Source organism: Xenopus laevis, chromosome 9_10S (assembly GCF_017654675.1).
Source record: "Xenopus laevis strain J_2021 chromosome 9_10S, Xenopus_laevis_v10.1, whole genome shotgun sequence".
Classification (NCBI taxonomy): Eukaryota; Metazoa; Chordata; class Amphibia; order Anura; family Pipidae; genus Xenopus; species Xenopus laevis.
The window spans coordinates 100,634,773-100,653,810 of record NC_054388.1 but is presented as its reverse complement, the minus strand read 5'-3'; the positions used below and the strand labels follow the sequence as shown (position 1 = coordinate 100,653,810).

Genomic DNA, 19,038 nt, shown 5'->3' with positions numbered 1-19,038 from the left:
TTTTAAAATTATTTTTAAATTAATTTATTTTTTCTACATTATTAATTATACAGGCACCCGAGGGCCACCCACTAAAGCTGCTGCCCTAAGCACAGGCCCTCAGGAGCTTATATATGAATATGGCCCTGGGCAGGTTACAAAACTCTGTCACACAAAAGCCAGAAGTGCCTTAAATGGCAGTGGGTTTTGCCTTAGGTCTAGTAACCTATAGCAACCAATTTTAGCTGTCACTCATTTGAAAGGCAACATTTTTCACTTGGTTATAAATCTAGTGCAAACTATGTGCCTTTTATTGGCTTAGCCTAACGCTTTGCCTGTTCGCCATTATTATTATTAGGGGCTGTGGGCTGGAGATGGGACACTACCATTCAAGTTCTCACAAAGCAGGATATAATAGCGTGTATTAACCTTTCCCCTGTGATCTCTCTTTTCACTGACTTTTATTTATACCAGAAAATTCATTTTTTAACAAGCTCAACAGGGTTCCCTCTCAAATCTCCCCAAAGTGCTTGCACCGCAATGCCGGTATCGAGCAGGGCACTACATCTCCCAGAGGCCGTCAGAACGCGGGAACCTACTACCTGCTCGTGCTCTTTCGCCCGGTGGCTCTTGGGGGTTGTAGTTCTCAAAGCCGAGCGGGGGAGTCAGATGCGTGGCTGTGCCGCCGGGGGGAGCTGTTGAGTAGCAAGAGACCCGGAAATAGGGGGGAAAGGAGGAGGAGAGAGGAACCGGCGGCGGAGCCCGGACCGGACCTGGGAGTCTTGAAGGTACGTTTCGCTGTTGTTAGAAATGTTAAGCGTGATTATTGGGATTTAGAGGGAATGCTTCAGCCTCCACTTTCCGGATACTGCTGGACTGTAACTCCCAGCATTCACCGGCAGGCTGCAGCCTTTTTTTTAAGCTGTCACACTGAGTACAGTGTGAGTTTGAGTTCAGCAACACTTGGGGATCTGCTGCTTCTATGGGCTGCAAACCTTTGATGGAATAGGGCTTATCTTTGGCACTGGGCTCTCTCCCATTCTGATTATCTCTGTCCTCCTCTCACTGTGTCAACTGCCTGGTACCCATCTGCCCCTGGTACCCACCTGCCCCTGGTACCCACCTGCCTGGTACCCACCTGCCCCTGGTACCCACCTGCCCCTGGTACCCACCTGCCCCTGGTACCAACCTGCCTGACCTGAATGGTACCCACCTGCCCCTGGTACCCACCTGCCTGACCTGCCTGGTACCCACCTGCTCCTGGTACCCACCTGCCTGACCTGCCTGGTACCCACCTGCCCCTGGTACCCACCTGTCTGACCTGGCTGATACCCACCTACCTGGTACCCACCTGCCTGGTACCCACCTGCCTGATACCCACCTGCCTGATACCCACCTGCCTGATACCCACCTGCCTGGTACCCACCTGCCTGATACCCACCTGCCTGATACCCACCTGCCTGGTACCCACCTGCCTGATACCCACCTGCCCCTGGTACCCACCTGCCTGATACCCACCTGCCCCTGGTACCCACCTGCCCCTGGTACCCACCTGCCCCTGGTACCCACCTGCCCCTGGTACCCACCTGCCTGATACCCACCTGCCTGATACCCACCTGCCTGATACCCACCTGCCCGGTACCCACCTGCCCGGTACCCACCTGCCCGATACCCACCTGCCCGGTACTCACCTGCCCGGTACTCACCTGCCTGACCTGCCTGGTACTCACCTGCCCGATACCCACCTGCCTGACCTGCCTGGTACTCACCTGCCTGATACCCACATGCCCGTACCCACCTGCCCGATACCCACCTGCCTGACCTGCCTGGTACCCACCTGCCTCTGGTACCCACCTGCCTCTGGTACCCACCTCATTGGTACCCACCTGCCTGATACCCACCTGCCTGACCTGCCGGGTACTCACCTGCCCCTGATAACCACCTGCCTGATACCCACCTGCCTGATACCTGCCTGATACCCACCTGCCTGATACCCACCTGCCTGATACCCACCTGCCTGATACCCACCTGCCTGATACCCACCTGCCTGATACCCACCTGCCTGATACCCACCTGCCTGATACCCACCTGCCTGATACCCACCTGCCTGATACCCACCTGCCTGATACCCACCTGCCTGATACCCACCTGCCTGATATCCACCTGCCTGATACCCACCTGCCTTGTACCCACCTGCCCGATACCCACCTGCCTGTCCTGCCTGGTACCCACCTGCCTTATACCCACCTGCCTGGTACCCACATGCCCAGTACCCACCTGCCCGATACCCACCTGCCTGACCTGCCTGGTACCCACCTGCCTAGTACCCACCTACTTCTGGTACCCACCTGCCTGGAACCCACCTACTTCTGGAACCCACCTGCCTGGAACCCACCTGATTGGTACCCACCTGCCCGATGCCCACCTGCCCGATGCCCACCTGCCCGGTACCCACCTGCCTGGTAACCACCTGTCTGTTACCCACCTGCCTACCTGCTAATATCAAACCCTTTCCAAGGAAATGCAAATAACCTCAAACACCCTTTATGCCAGTCCCCATTAATCGTATCTCTCCTTATCACAGTATCCTATTGCCCAATGGCTTCAATATGTCCCCTAACATTATCTCATATGTGACTCCTCCTTCTATATGTGCACCCCATACTCATTGGCCTGTGATTTGCACCCTATACCCTTGTGTGTTACCCTCCTTTGCCTCCTCATCTATTTTGTATCACATAATTCTTGGCTCATCCTGTTCCTCAAACATTTCCTCTTATCTCCCTTCCAAATGGGTAAACCCCTCAACTACTGCTTCTCTACGTCTATGTCTTCTCTATCCTTCCTCCATGCCTTGCACCCCTTATACTTCACATCACATACATTTTCTGACCTCTGGTCCTGCTCTTAAATAGCTTGTTCACCATCAAACACTTGTTTTTAGTTCAGTTGGTTTCAGACAGTTCCCCAGAAATAAAGACTTTTTTCTCAATTACTTTCTATTTTCTATTTGTGACAGTTTTTTTGATATTGATGAGTAAAGTTTCAGCTTTCAGCTAAAGTTTTGTGACCCTTTTTGTGGGTGGGGTGCGGGTCCAGTTTTTCTGGCCCAACACATCACTATCCTGGATCACTGAGCTGTCAGACTGAGACCCCAGAGACAGGAACATTAAACTTTCAAATTACATTTTGGGAAAACGGTATAAAATAAAAGATGGAAAGCAATTGAAAAAAGTCTTTATTTCTGGGGAACAATCTGAAAACGACTGAACTGGAAAAAAATGTTTGGAAGGTGAACAACCCCTTTAAAGGAGAAGTAAAAGCAACAATCTCTGGGGGTTGTCAAATGATAAGTATTCATTGTAATCACTTACCTGAGAAAACCCCAGGCCGGGGAGGTGCCCTGCTCATGGGGTGCGCCTGTGCAGTACAGTAAAAAGCTGAACTTTAACAAAAAAAGTCGACTCTTTCACTCTACTGCTCAGGCGTCAGCCCCGGGAATTTCATCATCATTTATTTATATAGCAATTTGAAGAAAGAAAAAGATTGCTCTGTGGTGCTCCCTGAGAAGAACACTGGGCCTGGGCAGTTTTTTACTAACAGGAGCACAGGCCTGGGGTGTCAGGTACGTTCTTGCAATCACTTGGGGGGGGGGGGGGGTAACTTTTGCCCCACCAATAAATACCTTTCCTTCTCCTTAAAGGAAAACTATACCCCCAAAATGAACACTTAAGCAACAGATAGTTTATATCACATTAAGTGGCATATTAAAGAATCTTACCAAACTGGAATATATCTTTAAGTAAATATTGCCCTTTTACATCTCTTGCCTTGAGCCACCATTTCGTGATGGTCTGTGTGCTGCCTCAGAGATCACCTGACCAGAAATACTACAACTCTAACTGTAACAGGAAGAAGTGAGGAAGCAAAAGACACAACTCTGTCTGTTAATTGGCTCATGTGACCTTACATGTATAGTTTGTTGGTATGTTTGTGAGTACAGTGAATCGTACGATCCCAGGGGGCGGCCCTTATTTTTTAAAATGGCAATTTTCTATTTACCCAATGGCACATACTACTAGAAAAGTATATTATTATGAAAATGGTTTATTTGCATGAAGCAGGGTTTTACATATGAGCTGTTTTATGCAATATCTTTTTATAGCGACCTACATTGTTTGTAGGGGGTATAGTTTTCCTTTAACCACACTCATTTTACCCTATAGATGCTATCTTATCTGTTATCACAGTTGTTAACCTCTTGCCTGTTCTGTGCTGTACCTTGTTCCTTCTTATTTCCCTTTATACTTTGCATCACATACTCTTGCCTTCTTCAGTACATTATCCCCCTTACCCATATCCCCTTCACCTCATATGCTCTTGTCTCCTTCTGTATATCACTTTCTGTACCATTTTGCCCCCTCCTTCCCATCCCAAATCCTTGTGCCTCCATGAGCAACCAATACCCTCTTGCTTTTTTCCTATACATGCTTGTGCTTTTGACTTTCCTGACCACTGCTTGGTTTTATGATGTAAATGATCTAATATTTTTTTACCCCAACACAGATAAGGGGTTCCTTACTCTTGCCTACATCACCCTCCGTCTCCCATGTGCAATACTCTTTTTGTCTTCACTTCTTATCGTTGGCTGTTTGTCCTGTCAGTCACACAGCTTATCTCTCCATCTGTAATGGATTCTAACTCACCTTCCAAAGATGGCGTCCAAGATGGCGACCCCCTGCCTCACCGCATGGTTCCTGATGGGCGCAGCTCCATGGTGTCATCGTCTTCCTGCTCCCGGATTGGCCGCCGGCGACGGAATGGACGCCGGCGTCAGAATGGGCGCCGGCGTCAGGACGTCAGCGTGGGGACGCTGGCGTCTGCGTCTGACGCAAGCGCGTCAGCGTCTGACGCCAGTGCGTCAACTTTGGCGCCAAACTCAGAGACTACTTAAACCTCTCTCCCCTTCCAGTCCTTGCCCAACTATAGGTTCCTGTTCGTCTGTTCCTGGGTGTGATATACTGCTTTTGATTCTTGTGTACCGACTCTTGCCTGTTATTACGATTCCTGTTGTCTGCTGCCTGGTCTGATCTATTTGCCTGTACCTTGACGATTCTTTTGATAAACCCTCTTGTACCTCGAACTTGGTTTGGTCTCCTCTTTGGTCTACACTATTACTGCGCCTTCGGGCCCGTTACAGTATAGTTGGGCCATGGACCCTTTGGAGGAGACTCATGCTTCGCCTGATGTTGGTGAAACCATTCGAGCTTTGGCCTCCCGAATTGACTCTTATGAAGTACTCCAGTCTCACTTTGGTCAGGCCATTGGCGCAGTCCTGGAGAAAGTGTCTACCTTGACTCCCGTGGCACCAGTCGCTGTACCTGCAACCCCGCTCCAAGTCTCCGAGCCTCGCATCCCCGCACCTCCTCTCTACAGTGGTGATCCTGACGCTTGCAGAGGGTTCATTATCCAATGTGAGATCCAGTTTGCCCTGCTGCCAGGTCAGTTTGTCTCGGAGCGAGCCAAAGTGGGTTATGTTATCTCTCGTCTGCAGGGAAAGGCCCTAGAATGGGCATCACCCTTTTGGGAAAAGAAGGATCCTCTGATCGATAATGCCTGTACCTTTCTCCATGAGTTCCGGACAGTGTTTGATGCTCCTGGACGAGCCATAGCTTCTTCAGCTCGGTTGTTCCAGCTCCAGCAAGGCTCCCGCTCGGTTCCGGAGTATGCCATTGAGTTTCGCACCCTGGTAGCGGAGACGTCGTGGAACAATGATGGTTATCATGCTGCCTTCTACAACGGCCTGGCTATAAGAATAAAGAACGACCTCGTATCCCGGGAAATTCCTCCCCGTTGGGAAGAGTTGGTCGCCTTGGCCGTGAAGGTCGATACTCGCCAGAGGGAGTTCCAGGTCGAGCTAGACCGTGAGCATTCTAAGAGGAACCCTCGTTTCCAGCCTATCCTGGCCCCCCGCTTCTAGAGACCCCTGCTCAACAATCCTGCTTACTTCTCGCCCTCTCCACCTCCTGCGGCTTCTGCTTCTTCCTCTCCTACATCTGCTGAGGAATCGATGCAGATTGGACGGGCCCGTCTTTCCGAACAGGAGAAGTACCGGAGAAAGGCGGCGGGATTATGTCTCTACTGCGGGGGCAAAGCTCACTCCATCCTCGAGTGTCCTGTAAAGCCTGGAAAACGCCAATACCTCGGTAAGTTTGGGGAGACTTACCTGGGTGGAGTTTGTCCTTCTCCCCGACCGTCTGGTCATCGTTTCCTACTTCCGGCACAGATCCAGTTTGGCTCCCGGAGGATCCCGGTTCAAGCCTTCGTAGATTCTGGTGCTGCCGGGAATTTCATGGACAAGACTTTTGCCAGCCGACATGCTGTTCCTCTTCTTCCTCTGGCTATTCCTCTGCGAGCTCTGGCAATTGATGATCGTCCTCTGTCTTCTGCCATCATTTCACAGAACACCTCGGAACTTTCACTCAAAGTGGGCACCCTACATTTGGAGAGACTGTCCTTTCTTCTTATTGATTGCCCTTCTACTCCTATTGTTCTGGGTCTTCCATGGTTATGCACCCATAACCCAGTCATTGATTGGTCTTCTTCACAAGTTGCCCGTTGGAGTCCACATTGCCAACAGAACTGTTTACCTGCTGTGCCCATTGTCAAAGTTTCCTCTGTGTCTTCTAAGCCCTCTCTTCCAGTTGTATATCAGTCCTTTTCGGATGTCTTCAATAAGGGCTCCGCTGAGACTCTTCCTCCCCATCGACCCTACGACTGCCCAGTTGAACTCCTGCCTGGATCCATGCCTCCTCGTGGCCGCACCTATCCTCTGTCTCCTTCTGAAACAGCAGCCATGAAAACCTACATTCAGGAGAATCTTCAGAGAGGGTTCATTCGTCCCTCTTCGTCTCCTGCTGGAGCAGGTTTTTTCTTTGTCGAAAAAAAGGATGGCAGTCTGCGGCCCTGCATCGACTATAGAGGGCTGAATAAAATCACTATCAAAAACCGTTACCCTCTCCCCTTAATCTCTGAATTTTTCGATCAGTTGAGAGGCGCTAATCTCTTCACCAAACTTGATCTTCGGGGCGCCTACAACCTCATTCGGATCCGAGAGGGCGATGAATGGAAGACCGCTTTCAATACTCGTGACGGGCATTATGAGTACCTTGTAATGCCATTTGGTCTATGTAATGCCCCTGCGGTCTTCCAGGAGTTTGTAAATGACGTTTTCAGAGATTTGTTGGGGCAATGTGTAGTCGTTTACCTGGATGATATCCTCATTTTCTCCAAAGATCTTCAGGAACACCGTTGTCAGGTGAAGGAAGTTCTTCTTCGTCTTAGAAAGAATAATCTCTTCGCCAAGTTGGAGAAGTGTTCTTTCGAGGTGCCTTCCATCCCTTTCCTTGGGTATATAATCTCACAACAGGGGTTCAAGATGGATCCAGCCAAGGTTACTGCAATTCTTGATTGGCCTCTACCCACCAGCGTCAAGGCTATTCAAAGGTTTATTGGCTTTGCCAATTATTATAGGCAGTTCATTAAAGGCTTTTCCTCCAAGATTTCTCCTATTCTTGCTCTTATCCGCAAAGGGGGCAAACCTCAGCACTGGCCCCCTCTAGCCGTGGAAGCCTTTGAAACATTGAAAGAGGCCTTTTCTTCTGCACCAATTCTGAGACACCCCGAACCTCTTCTGCCCTTTTTCCTTGAAGTGGACGCCTCTGATGTGGGAGCTGGAGCCGTTTTATCTCAAAGGTCTTCTTCGGATGGGAAGTTACATCCGTGTGCATTCTTCTCCAAAAAATTCTCTTCTCCCGAGCAGAATTATGACGTTGGGAATCGTGAACTGCTCGCGGTCAAATTGGCCCTGGAGGAGTGGAGGCATCTACTTGAGGGATCTTCTATTCCTGTGACCATCTTTACAGACCACAAGAACCTTGAATTTATCCAGTCCCTGAAACGTTTAAATCCTCGTCAAGCCAGATGGTCTTTATTTTTCTCCCGTTTTAATTTTATCATCACCTTTCGTCCTGGCTCAAGAAATAGAAAGGCTGATGCGCTGTCCAGGAGTTTTGTTCCCGAGATTTCTTATTCTGAAGATCCCGAACCTATAGTGCCTCCTTCCAAGATTGTTGCTGCCTTGTTTCCCTCCTTGGCTTCTGAACTTCTTTCTGCCCAGGCCTCTGCTCCTGATAACATTCCCTTGGGGGTTGCTTTTGTTCCACCTGAGTGTCGCCAGGCCATCCTATCTCAAACTCACAATTCCAAACAAGCTGGTCACCCGGGGATTGAGAAGACCACTGAACTCCTATCACGCTTGGTGTGGTGGCCATCGATGAGAAAGGACGTGAAAGATTTTATTTCTTCCTGTGCTACCTGTGCTGTCTCTAAAGCTAGTCATTCTTCTCCCAAGGGTCTTCTCCTGCCGTTGCCCATCCCTTCTCGCCCTTGGACTCATGTGGCAATGGATTTCATTGTCGATCTGCCCTTATCCTCCGGCCACACTGTGATCTGGGTGGTGATCGACAGATTTAGTAAGATGGCCCATTTTACTCCACTTCGGAAATTGCCTTCTGCCTCTGAACTTTCTGAACTTTTTATTAAACATATTTTTCGCCTCCATGGTTTTCCTGCTGAGATTGTTTCTGATCGGGGTTCTCAATTTATATCCAAGTTCTGGAGGTCGCTATGCAAGGCCCTTAATATTTCTCTCCAATTTTCCTCTGCTTACCACCCACAATCCAATGGTGCTGCTGAACGGGTCAACCAGGCTTTGGAGCAGTTTCTGCGCTGTCATGTGTCTCTGTGCCAGGACGATTGGTCGGATCTTCTTCCTTGGGCTGAGTTCGCTCACAATAATGCGCTGCATTCCTCTTCCCTAAAGTCTCCCTTCTTCTGTGTTTATGGTCGGAATCCGTTGGCCTTTCCTCAAGATCTTCTTCTTACCAACGTTCCTGCGGCCAACGACCAAGCTGCTCACATGTTGGCTATCTGGGAGGCCACTGCCACTAATTTGGAGAAGAGTTCCCTGGCTCAGAAGAGGTTTGCCGATAAGAGAAGAGTTCCTGCCCCTCCATATTCTCCTGGTGACAAAGTTTTTCTTTCTACTCGTAATATTCGTCTGAAAATTCCCACTCCCAAACTTGGTCCTAAGTTCATCGGCCCTTATCCTGTCGTCGAAGTCATCAACCCTGTGGCGGTCCGCCTTCAACTTCCTCCGGAGATGCGGATTCCAAATGTCTTTCATGTCTCGTTACTTAAGCCTGCTGTGTCTTGTCCTTCTTCTTCTTCCCCAGCTCCTGTCCTGGTTGATGGTCACCAGGAATTCGAAGTCAAGAGGATTTTGGACTCCCGTTTTTCCAGGGGTACTCTTCAGTATCTCATTGAGTGGAAAGGGTTTGGTCCGGAGGAGTGCTCCTGGGTGAGGAACTCGGACGTCCATGCGCCTGCCTTGGTCCGTAAGTTCCATAGACTTTTCCCTTCTTCTCCTAGTCTCGGTGGTCCTGAGGCCCCCCCTAAGGAGGGGGGTACTGTAATGGATTCTAACTCACCTTCCAAAGATGGCGTCCAAGATGGCGACCCCCTGCCTCACCGCATGGTTCCTGATGGGCGCAGCTCCATGGTGTCATCGTCTTCCTGCTCCCGGATTGGCCGCCGGCGACGGAATGGACGCCGGCGTCAGAATGGGCGCCGGCGTCAGGACGTCAGCGTGGGGACGCTGGCGTCTGCGTCTGACGCAAGCGCGTCAGCGTCTGACGCCAGTGCGTCAACTTTGGCGCCAAACTCAGAGACTACTTAAACCTCTCTCCCCTTCCAGTCCTTGCCCAACTATAGGTTCCTGTTCGTCTGTTCCTGGGTGTGATATACTGCTTTTGATTCTTGTGTACCGACTCTTGCCTGTTATTACGATTCCTGTTGTCTGCTGCCTGGTCTGATCTATTTGCCTGTACCTTGACGATTCTTTTGATAAACCCTCTTGTACCTCGAACTTGGTTTGGTCTCCTCTTTGGTCTACACTATTACTGCGCCTTCGGGCCCGTTACAGTATCTTCCTCCTTTCTGTTCAATCTATGTCTCCCCCTGGGACTATTTTCCATATTTGCTTCCAATCCCCCCATTTCCCTGTTATCTAGTTACTTCCTTTACAGCTGCAATCCTCCCTCTTAGATTTCCAGTTCTATCATTTTCCCATTTCTCTCGTTTGCTTTTTCATGTATCCAATTTCTCCTTTTTGGCTATATTTTCACATAATTCTGATTGGCCCTTGGTGCTTTAGTTGAGGCATTTCTTTTATTTAATATAATATATATTCATTTACAGGATATAAGGACTGACTTTAATTGTACAGACTTTTTGTTGAATGCTGATATTAACTGAGCAATGGACCCACTCGAGTCCCTGGCTGGGCTGGTTAATCCATAGCAACGGGTGCTGGCTGACTGGTATGAGTAGTTAATAGTTAATTAAGGATTATGGTGCTAATGACATGCCATTCAAACTCCGGTCAATAGAAGGGAGTGACTGGCGTTTCTTTGCTTACAGAGCAAACTTTTCCTTTAATAATCCAGTGGTGACTTTATGTAGAATATATCCAGACAGAGGAATATTTACTTCTGTAGGATCCATGGATAATGCATTCAATCAATGACTTTCAGCAGCCAACACAGTTTCCCATAGTCTGTGCTGGTCTGGAAGCTGCTGACTGAAATTATCAGCAGATTTATGTAAGTTTCATTTGTAGTAAAAAAAGGGGTTAGTGAACTCCACTGGCTTTTGGGAGTCTATGGGAGCTGTAGAGGGATACATGTTATGTTTATAGGTGGGATGGTAATGGGTGGGGAGCTAGCACAGCGTTGTTCATTGGGTGCAATGATCTGGATAAGCTATGTGACAGATGGTTGTCCTTTTTAAATATGATTTCATTTGAATTAGTTGCTGTGTTGCCAGAATTTATTGGTTCAATATAGTCAGCCATTCAGAATCTTCTCAAAGCGTTTTATCATGTGGCTTGGACTGTGGTTGGCATTCTTGAATTTGCCAAATAATAATGGGCTGTCAGCTCACAGGTCAACCCAGCCCTGCATGGAGCTGAAGCTTCCTGGTTGGGAAGCAGAAAGAGGGTGATTATGTGAGTGGCAGCGGAGACGGTAGATCGTTTTCGATACATTGGCTGGGTAATGTGTTTTACTATCTTCTCCTCTGCAAACAGTGACTTATCAGAAGCAGTAAGTGAATGTTTTGATTTCAGAATTGCTAAGGATTCCTCCGATGGCCCATAAGGGTTGTTTTTCTGTATGGAACTTAGTATTCCATCAGCTGATGTCTCTGTAAAGGTCAGTACATTTATTGTAAATGGCAGAAATGAGGGCCAAAGGCTTGCTTCTTCTACGCACAAGATCATTTTACACTGGCGGCCCTGATACTGGAGTGTTATCTGGCTCCTGCTATCATATGTAAGGGAGACCCTTCACTCTCACCTGATAATTATCCTGCCCGCTCTGCCCTGTGTTCATCACGTGCCTGCCATTCTGACCGCGGGGGCTGATAATACACAAATATACAGTGGAAACTGCAGCACAGCAAAACTGGTCTTGGGGGGATGGAAATGTTTATTGGGGTTACCACTAGATGCAGGGACAAATTCATCTTAAACATCTTTAAAATTCCCAGGAATTTTACATTATTTTCTCCAGATTGGTAATTCTGTTCAGAACCTTTGCGAATGTAGTTAGAGCCATAGTTTGCATGAAACAGATTGGACATAAAGACATTAACCCTACCATGCTTGTCCAGCTTGCCTCGCCCACTGTGGGCCCAAGATCTAATTCAAAGGGATTCTGTCACGATTTTTATGGTGCTGTTTTTATTTCAAAAGTACAATGTTTACACTTCAAATAATTCACTCCACAATATAAAATGTAATTCCTGAACCAGCAAGTGTATTTGTTTTTAGTTATAAAAGTACATCTCAGGTCATGTCATTTCAGAAAGAGCCAGCACTTTAGGATGCAACTGCTTTCTGGCAGGCTGTTGTTTCTCCTACTCAATGTAACTAAAGGTGTCACAGTGGGACCTGGAGTGTTGTTCTTATATCTACCAGGCAGCTGTTATCTTGTGTTAGGGAGCTGCTATCTGGTTACCTTCCCATTGTTCTTTTGTTAGGCTACTGGGGGGGGGAGGGAGGGATGATATCACTCCAACTTGCAGTACAGCAGTAAAGTGTGACTGAAGTTTATCAGAGCACAAGTCACATGACTGGGGGCAGCTGGGAAACTGACAATATGTCTAGCCCCATGTCAGATTTCAAAATTAAATATAAAAAAATCTGTTTGCTCTTTGGAGAAACGGATTTCAGTGCAGCATTCTGCTGGAGCAGCACTATTAACTGATGCATTTTGAAGAGAAAAAAAAACATGTTTTCCCATGACAGTATCCTTTTAAAGATACAGGGACACTTCAAGGCAGCGTTTGGAGATAAGGAGATGCAGGACACCATTCTGTTATTTCATGAATCATTCTTCCAGCAGGCATACACTCCTTAGGGATCTCCTCTCCCCCAGCCTCGTTTGTCACTGCTGGTCATAAAAAGCACTCCGTAGGCAAGGCATATGGCAGCACTGGAAATCATTCCATAAAAGCGCCCGTTCCTTTATGATGAAGGAGATGCTTCTCCCATCCCTTACTCAGCATCGTTTGCTTTATTTATTATAGCCATATAAATCTATTCCTTCTCTCTTAACCACAGAAGAGCTTTAACTCTTCAATCCCATATTTATTTGTATTCTCTTTTTCTGTTTCATAGCAGTTCCCTGTTTGTAGTGCTCTGCCATCTCCTGTAGCACAGTCAGCTGCAACATTGTTGCGTTAAGTTGTTGCGCGGTTTAAAGTCAAAGGATTCGGGCCACATGTTAAATGGGGATCTAATCCCAAATAAGACGTTCGTGAGCTAATGTAATGAAAGGGCTGAAATTGGCCCACCCTTAGCATATATTTGTTTTTGAATAGCTGGCCTGTAATTGCTGCCCGCTGATTGGTTGCTAAGGGTTACTAGGCAACTTGCAAACTTAAAGGACCAGTAACATCAAAAAAATTTAAAAAAAAAAATCGTTTTTAAAAAAGTTTTAAAAAAAATCGCTGGCTACATCTTACCAAAACCCCTTTAAAGGACCAGTAACATCAATTTTTTAAAAAAAATTCGCTAGAATACATAAAAAAAAACACTAAGACAAATTAAACTTCCAAATCGCAAAGTCTTTATTAAGAAATAACTTACCGAAACTCCGCTTGTGCCGTTCTTCAGAAAGCGTTTGGGCGATCCATTGTGCGGCGCTCGATTTCTCCTCCCTGCCTTCCTTATTGGAGATAGGAGCCAGTTAGGAGAGGAGCTTCGTCTTTTCTGAAGAGGAGCGCAAGCGGAGTTTCAGTAAGTTATTTCTTAATAAAGACTTTGCGATATGAAACTTTCATTTGTCTTAGTGGTTTTTTTTTAAAAAATTGATGTTACTGGTCCTTTAAAGGGGTTTAGTAAGATGTAGCCAGTGATTTTCTGACACTTTGTTTTTTTTATTATTATTTGTGGTTTTTGAGTTATTTAGCTTTTTTATTCAGCAGCTCTCCAGTTTGCAATTTCGGCTATCTGGTTGCTAGGGTCCACATTACCCTAGCAACCATGCATTGATTTGAATAAGTGACTGTAATATGAATAGGAGGGGCTGAATAGAAAGATGAGAAATAAAAAGGAGCAATAACAATACATTTGTAGCCACAGAGCATTTGCTTTTAGATGGGGGTCTAAAAGCAAATGCTCTGTGCTCAGTGTATTTGGAAGCTGGAAAGATTCAGCAGAAAAAAGCGAATAAATAAAAAGAAAACTATAGAAAATAAATAATGAAGACCAATTGAAAAGTTGCTCAGAATTGGCCATTCTACCCTGTATTAAAAGTTATCTTAAAGGTGAAGCACCTTTAAGCCTTTAAGATACATTATTACATTACCCATTACACTGCTTATGTCTCAGAAACTTCAAACCGTATATAAATTTAAGTTGCAAAAGAGCTTAGATAATATTTAAGTAAGTAAATAAGTTTACATTACATTTCTCTTTGGGTTTATTTCCCCAATACGGGTAATTGGCCTATAGGCCGAAACTATGGGGCCTATTCACTAAGTTTGAGTGAAGGAATAGAGGAAAAATAGTTCGAATTTCAAATGTTTTTTTTTGGCTACTTCGACCATCGAATTCGCTACTTCGACCTTCGACTTCGAATCGAACGTTTTGAACTAAAAATCGTTCGACTATTCGATAATCGAAGTACTGTCTCTTTAAAAATTTCTTCGACCCCCTAGTTCGCCACCTAAAACCTACCGAGGCCAATGTTAGCCTATGGGGAAGGTCCCCATAGGCTTCCTAACAATTTTCTGATCGAAGGATAATCCTTCGATCGATGGATTAAAATCCTTCACAAATTGTTCGATTCGAAGGAATTTATTCCTTCGATCGTTCGATCGAACGAATTGCGCAAAATCCTTCGACTTCGATATTCGAAGTTGAAGGATTTTAATTCGGCAGTCGAATATCGAGGGTTAATCAACCCTCGATATTCGACCTTTGATACAGAAAGGGTTGCTCCAGTTCCAGATTTCCGTTTGGGATTTGGTTGAATAGTGAACCAGCTCATGACTGTGGTACGTTCCTACAAGCTATACATATAGTCGGAGCTATTATAGGGCAAGCTGAAGCAGGATCAGTTAGAACAGTGATCTCCAACCAGTTGTGCCGAAATCCGCTGTGTCTCCCTTCACCCCAGTGGAGAGTGTATTCGTGGCCTGCGTTGGTGGGCATGCTCCCCAACTTTTTTTAACATTTGAATGTGGCTCACAAGTATAAAAGGTTGGTGACCCCTGATTAGAAAATAAACTGAGTCACAAGCAACCAATCACTTATCACAATCTGTGTCTGGCAAGATATAGTGAGCTGTCATGTTGTTCCCGCAGTGTGATATACATGGTTTTGGGGTTAAACAGTGAAAAAAAAAAAGCGTAGCTTGTGCCTGCATGGGGAGTGTATTTCATACTTTTGTAGTTGTTTGTGTTTCCTTCCTGAAAAGCCACTGCGCCTGACCTACATTAAAGGGGAACTGTCATTCTAAAAATGTCACTGATCTGTAGCGGATGCATGATACACTTGTTAGGAGCTGAACAAGCACTCGTGCTGCTGCTGCTGAGTCCCAGTAAAAGAGCAGGCACGGCTGATTGCAGTAGGTGATTCTCCTGCCCCCAAAAAACCTGATTCTGATATGAGTCAGCAATTTTCAAATGCCAAAACAGCCAACTGTGCTATCTGTACTTTCCACAGTTTAGCGTTTGGTCTGGGGTTTTCCCTGTAGCTTCCCTGTAGTTACACATGTAGGAAGAAACTTTGCTGTATCAGCCAATATCTAGGGCAGACCTAAATCTCATATCAAACATTAGAAATATGGTGCACAACGCCAAGAACTGTACCATTGTTAATCAAAAAGAAAAAATAAACAAGTAATAAAGGGAGAAAGATACTCAGTTCACCACGGGTTCAAAAATCCAAAACAGAACTTATTGCATTGCCCCAGTAGGTACGAAACGCGCTAGGCAGTTACCTGTATGTCCTATTAAATGATTTTAACTTTTAAATATAATTTTTGGTCTTTACTTTGGGAGAAAACTCACAACGTTTTGCTGTTTCAGGCCTAAATCTCACTCAAATTCACTTTTATGCTGGCTGTCAATTAATATCTATAGAGAAATATAGATTTTCTCACCAAATCTCATTGTAACTGGGCTTTAGGCTGGACCACCCAGCCATGCCTCAGGCGTGGCCAGCCCCACTGCACCCCAAGGGCGTGGCCGGTCCCACTGCACCCCAAAAGCGTGACCGGTTCCACTGCACCCCAAGAGCTTGGCCTACCCCACTGCACCCCAAGAGCTTGGCCGGCCCCACTGCACCCCAAGAGCTTGGCCGGCCCCACTGCACCCCAAGAGCTTGGCCGGCCCCACTGCACCCCAAGAGCTTGGCCGGCCCCACTGCACCATAAGAACTTGTCCGGCCCCACTGCACCACAAGAGCGTGGCCGGCCCCACTGCATTTCTGGTGTTTTTCTATCATTATAGCAGTGCCTATTTCACTAAATCTTTAGAATGCAAATTAGATTTTTATGAACAGTGTCTCGCATGACTGGAATTTAACATAAGGTATGATTTCTAGGATGGCTGAACCAGGCAACCAGAAAGCAAATTGACGGATTCCTATGACTATCATTATAAGTATATATATATATATATATCTGTCTCCAGTGGCTCTTTACTTTGCACCTTCCATTGAGGCATTTAAACAGCTGGTTGCTATGGCCTTTGAATGTAGCAAGCCATAAATGGAAAACCTCAGGCAACAAACAAAATCAAGGCCAACTGCAATAAGTTCTATGAATAGCTCTGTTTATTATGTACACGCCAATTCTCTCCTGAGCAAGTTATTTATTTTCTGGGGACAGCTGCACAGGCAAGGGGCTCCGGCCACTTCAGGGGACTCAGGCGACCTCCCACATACACTCATAGAGGTCATAGGCCAACTGCATTTCCACTGCTGTCTGACGGGCCATATGGTGACTCGTTTGGGCTCATTTATCAACACTGGGAAAATTTGCCCATGGACAGTTACCTATAGCAACCAATCAGTGATTAGCTTTTTAAAGCCAGCTGCAAGTAGAACATTGAAAGCAGCAATTTGATTGGTTGCCTTGGGTTTCTGCCCATGGGCAAATTTGCCCAGTGTTGATAAATGACCCCCATTGTCTGGTCATCACTTAACCCATTATAGGGGTTGTTCACCTTTGTGTTAACTTTTAGTAGGATGTAGAGAGTAATATTCTGAGACAATTTTGAATTGGTTTTCATTTTATATTATTTGTGTTTTTTGAGTTATTTAGCTTTTTATTCAGCAGCTCTCCAGTTTGCAATTTCAGCCATCCGGTTGCTGTGGCACAAATAACCTTAGCAACCATGCATTGATTTGAATAAGACACGAATATAAAAATAGTAAAAAGATTTGGTTTTATCCCTAGGAGATGAGACCTAGTACTCCAGGGGGTAAAGTATGAAAATATTGGGGGATTGGCTCTACCAGGCAAGGTTGCTAATAACCCTGTGATGAGCCAGTGGGATTTACACAGTGATATCAGTGAATGGGTGGGGGTACAATCTTTCTTTAGGTTTGGTTAGGTGGCCAAGATGGCCTTGTCTTCCCGGACTGCATTTAAATTGTATCAATTTTCTGAAGCTGCATGTGAAATAAAGCCAATTAAACTAAATGGGTGGAGGGTTATGTTAAAAAAAAAAAAAATCCAACCAATCCGTCATATTATTGTGAATTTAGTGGGAATCGAACAATCGTACAGCTTACGATTTTTCGTCCAACATCAGTCAAAAAATTGTATCGGCCCCTGTGCAATCTATCTGTTTGCAGGGCCAAGCAGGCAGCTACCCTCAGTTTTCCTGGCAATATCGTCTGAAATGTTCTTTTTAGTTGATGGACAAATTGTACATTTAAACGTTTCGAGATAATCGTGTTCTCAGGATAACGAAAAGATCTTTTAAAGATCTTTACATCTATGATCAGCTTTAGATCCAATATATCTTATAGGGGGGCTTCCTTTCCTAGCAGATGTATTAGAACTCACTCAAATAACTGATTCCAGTACAAACAAAATCTAACAAAATAACTGCCTTTTGCACGAATTCTGCATGTAGAGAGACATGATGTCTGATGAGTGAGCTCTAAAGGTGGCCATAGACGCACAGATAATATCATACGAAACAAATTTCCGTCCGATATTCGTTGCGTGTATGGTGGAAAAAGAGCCGACCGATATCGGCAGAAGACTTGGATATCGGTCGGCTCGTCGATCAGGCTGGATGGAAAATTTTGATTGGGTGCCTTTGAAGGGACCCAAACATCGGCCATTGTTAGTGCTGAATCGTCCGATACAGGTAGAATTCTATTGTTTCTTCCTAAATATCTGACGATTCAGCTCTATGTGTGTATTGAAATGAACGATCTTTCTTGGAAAAATCTTTTCCAAGAAAGATCGTGATTGTTACGTCTATGGCCACCTTAATACATCTTCTAGGCAAAAGGAGCCCCCTGTAAGATATATTGGATCTAACGGTCAATGATTATCTGACACCCAACTGCTGAATGAAGAGAAACAGATGCTGAGAGAGGAATATTGAAGATAAACTTGATTATTTTAGAAACTATGCAGAATATTTAAAGGGATACTGTCATGGGAAAAAAATTTTTTTTCAAAATGAATCAGTTAATAGTGCTGATCCAGCAGAATTCTGCACTGAAATCCATTTCTCAAAAGAACAAACAGATTTTTTTATATTCAATTTTGAAATCTGACATGGGGCTAGACATTTTGTCAATTTCCCAGCTGCCCCAAGTCATGTGACTTGTGCTCTGATACACTTCAATCACTCTTTACTGCAGTACTGCAAGTTGGAGTGATATCACCCCCTTCCCTTTTCCCTCCCAGCAGCCAAACAAAAGAACAATGGGAAGGTAACCAGATAGCAGCTCCCTAATACAAGATAACAGCTGCCTGGTAGATCTAAGAACAGCACTCAATAGTAAAAATCCATGTCCCACTGAGACACATTCAGTTACATTGAGAAGGAAAAACAGCAGCCTGCCAGAAAGCATTTCTCTCCTAAAGTGCAGACACAAGTCACATGACCAGGGGCAGCTGGGAAATTGACAAAATGTCTAGCCCCATGTCAGATTTCAAAATTGAATATAAAAAAATCTGTTTGGTCTTTTGAGAAATGGATTTCAGTGCAGAATTCTGCTGGAGCTGCACTATTAACTGATTCATTTTGAAAAAAAAAAAATTTCCCCATGACAGTATCCCTTTAATTGATTGTATTTAGACAACATATTATTTCAGTATGATGAAGCTTATATTAAATTTGCAGTTCCCCTTTAAAAATAAGCACCTGATTGAGGCCAGTGAGAGCAACATTCAA

At 45.6% G+C, this 19,038-nt stretch overlaps 1 protein-coding gene across 1 annotated transcript in view; it reads left to right on the top strand.

The window, feature by feature from the left end:
• Nucleotides 1-355: 355 nt before the first annotated feature.
• capn15.S (calpain 15 S homeolog) overlaps nt 356-19,038 on the top strand; it is a 47,339-nt gene continuing 28,656 nt past the window's right edge. The window contains exon 1 of the mRNA XM_018239239.2: nt 356-767. The gene's annotated coding sequence lies outside the window, so the exon portion shown is untranslated. The remainder of the gene's footprint in view (nt 768-19,038) is intronic.